The sequence below is a fragment of the Alligator sinensis genome, unplaced genomic scaffold (assembly GCF_000455745.1).
Source record: "Alligator sinensis unplaced genomic scaffold, ASM45574v1 scaffold568_1, whole genome shotgun sequence".
In the NCBI taxonomy this organism is placed as follows: domain Eukaryota; kingdom Metazoa; phylum Chordata; order Crocodylia; family Alligatoridae; genus Alligator; species Alligator sinensis.
Window position 1 is genome coordinate 820,056 of NW_005842637.1, and position 3,547 is coordinate 823,602.

The window sequence follows — 3,547 nt, forward strand, 5'->3', positions numbered from 1 at the left end:
CCCATGGACCTCTCCTGAGAGACATCCCAGGCCAGGCAGGGCCCCTGTCACATGTGGCCTGCACTCCAAGTGTGCCCCTGCTGACAGTGACCTGGGTGTGCTGTGATGAGCTGTTTGAATGTGCCAAGAGGTCCCTGACCTACTATGCCAGGGGCAGACAAAGATGGCTCATGGGCTGAATCCATCAGGCTCTGGCAGCCTACTAATTCTGGAAGAGACACGGTGGGCCTTGCCAGGGTCTGTCAGGCCCAGGATCTGGTCTAACTGCCACTCGGAAGGCAAGGACCTGCAGGCAGCCCCAGAGCAAAGATTATGATCCCTGACACAGACCCCCATGGATCTACAGGGCCTTGACCTTCATGTAATACAGGCAACTGGGAAGCTGGTAACTGTGTTCCCATATGTGCTCCACCATGGCAGCATATATGTGTGTGCTGGCCTGGTGGTTCAGCCAAACTGCCGCTGAACCTGCATGTCACTTCAGATTGCGATAACATCCGTGGTCTTGTGCTCAATCTAGTTTGGCCCCAGGGCCACTGTCTCTGCCCTTGGGGAGGCTGACATGGCAGCTCCTGCCAGGGGACTTGGGGCTCAGGGTGCGGCTCTGGGTGCTGGCATAGGCTGGCACATGCCAACCGGGGTGCGACTTGGTGCCCAGGAGGCAGACTGTGCCCATGTGGAGTCCTGGGGGCCAGAGATGGAGTCTTCAAGGCTCCAAGGCCCAGCACATGCTTGTAGTGATATGAGGCACAGAGGTCACAGGGCAGGTAGCTACTAGCATAGGCCCTGGGGTCCATGGGGATGCAGTGCTTGATATGTGTCTGCACTGCTGGGGCACAGTCCCAGGGGATCAGGACAGGAGTCTGGAGGCCAGCTTGAGAAAGCCAATGAGTTATCCCTGCCATTTTGCTGCACAGTCTGCCAGCCACTTGGGTCTACACCAAGCAGGAGGCTGGCCCTGTCCTCCTGTGGCTGACTGTGCAGTTTGCACCCAATGTCAGTGTCTACACATTTGCTACTGTGCATTAGTTAATGCACCGTTTTTATACTACCTGTATGTATTGGTACTAGCAAAAAGTGTATTAGACTAATTTAATGCACAGTAATTGCTGTGCACGTGTAGATGGTGATGCTTTACTGTGCATTAAGATTAGTCTCAGGAAAATGCACCCATTGTGTATGACGTAAACATAGCACTGATGTAACCTCAGGATATAGACTTAGCTGAGGTGGGGGCTCTGTCTACTGAAGTTTTTACAATTTATAACTTCTTGGTCTGACTACCTCCTAATTATGGAGATCACTTAAGCTATAATACTTCCAGTTCAGGAGGTAATGTATGCAGAGCAGGCCTGGTGTGTCTTAGCACAGCTACCCTGGAACCATACTAAGGTGATCAGAATCAGACTCAAGGTGGCTTTGTTTCTCCTGTCCCTCTCCTCAGATTTGGAGCCTAAAACACACTTGCTGAAAGGCAACAAAAGGCAAGCCCAGAAGTGCTGAATTGCAACTAGAGGAATGACAGAGAGCAATTATAGCTGTCCAAGAGAGAAGAATTAATACATCAGCCCAATGTGAAGCTCATATTTCGGGCAAAGTATTTTTGCACAGGCAAGTCTCTACATCAATTTCCCAGCTATTTGATTCATAGGAAAACAGTATTGCAGAAAACATAGAAAGGAAAATAAAGACTCTAGGGATACTTTATCAGTTTAAATAGTATTATACTCATGTGCAGTGAGGCTGCTGGAGTTGAGCTGCCAGTAGAAGTGAAAAGGAGCTGTTTTTTAAGTAGAGAAATATTAAAGATATGTGAATAAAGAATGTTGAGTTGATGAAATGAATCTGCCACTTTATTTTCTTTTGTCTAAATAATGCCTCATGAGGCGATTGGAGAGGAGAGGGTGATCAGTGCCTTATTCAATATGAGGAGGAGGGGAAAAAATCTAGTGAAGCTTGGATGGTATGTCGCTACTCAGTGAACGAGAGTGCCATGGCTGTGATGGATGGGGAGATTGGCTAGCATTAGGGAGAGTGTAAAGGGCCATGGTAATGTCTATTAAAGCAATCTATTTCCTCAGACTCATCTGGCACTCACTCTTTGTCACTACACTTGTTACTTACTGTTGACATTAAATGCCAGAGAACTTGAAAGAGTTTGAGCAGAGACAAAAAATCCCTACTAAGAAGAAAGTGTAAAACAGTAGGAGAAACATGTTGGCTTCATCCTGAGTGAACATTAAATACACTTTACATTTGTCTAAAGAGACAGTTAATGGGGAAACAGGTACTTTAATTGAACAGGCTGAGAGCTTCATGCAGCTGCAAATAACAAACGCTTAGGAAAAAGCCGTTTTTCTATGTAGGGATCCTAATCTGGATGAAGGGAGGAAGCATTTCTTCCTGAAAATTAACAGAGAGTGCAATTGGATGGTGGAGAGAACTGAACATTATTTTTCCCCCTACAGCTCTATTTCAAGCAGCATAAAAGGGACTTGGAGCAGGCATTCTGCCCAAAATAGGCCTAAGGCAACATAAAGGAGGTGGATTATTTTTGTTTTGATTTCTTTTACAGCTCTCTGGAAGCCTGAGGGCATAACAACTGGTGTATTCAAGTAGTCTAGGTCACCAGAACCCGCCATAGATTAGGCTGATTTTCACTCACTAGCAGTGCTTTTTGTCATTAGCTGCTGTATAAGTGTTAACATTCATTTGTGTAATAGTATTTCATAATTTTGTTGCACTTTGCACTGAAAGATCCAAATGTACTCTTAAAATCATCCACTGATTTTGCTTTACAGCACCAGTTACAGCAGGTTCAGCATTACTGAACCTAATACACTATCACTATCCTTGGGCTATAATTGACACTAGTGTAAGATGAACACAAAAAGTTACAGAATTCTTATATAATAAAGGGCTTAGTCCATCTGTCTGTCTGTGATACTCTTGGAGCACTCTGATTGATGAGTGAAGCAACCAATCAGAGTGCAGAGTGCTGCCATGACGGCAGGGATGGAAGAGACGGAGCCGGGGGGGAGAGGCCAGCAGCATTGGCCTTGTCACGCACTCCATCCCTGCCATCATGGTGATGCTCCACTGCCTCCGAGGAGCAGGGCTGTGGCTCGGGGGAGGTAAGGCCAGTGGTGCTGGATGTGTAAGTGGCACAGGGTACTGGTGCAGGAGGACAGAGGGGATGGTGGGGCAAGCTTCCCCCCTCCCCCCACTCATGGAAGATGGCAGAGGTGCAGGGTGGTGGGTGCTGACACTCTCTGCACCCCCTCCCCTGTCATTCCTGAAGGGTAATTGGTTAGTTAGAATAATAATGTTTTGCACACTGACCATTAGTTAATTCATTAATAAAAGTTCAGAAGACCAGTCTACCACAGCTCAAATAGTTTATTGTCTAGGATAATAAAGGATCTTAACCAATGAATAACATCAGTATATTAACAATCCTGGTCTGTTGCAGGCAACATCATATTCCTATACAGCTTAATAGGGCAAGGTCAACATACAGCATCATACAGCCCACTTTTATAGCCAG

General features: G+C 46.4%; 1 long non-coding RNA gene across 2 annotated transcripts in view; it reads left to right on the top strand.

The window, feature by feature from the left end:
* LOC112551867 overlaps positions 1-2,794 on the top strand; it is a 49,069-nt gene extending 46,275 nt beyond the window's left edge. For both annotated transcript variants that reach the window (XR_003096188.1, XR_003096189.1), the window contains exon 4: positions 1,445-2,794. This is a non-coding gene — a long non-coding RNA (uncharacterized LOC112551867). The remainder of the gene's footprint in view (positions 1-1,444) is intronic.
* Positions 2,795-3,547: the final 753 nt, after the last annotated feature.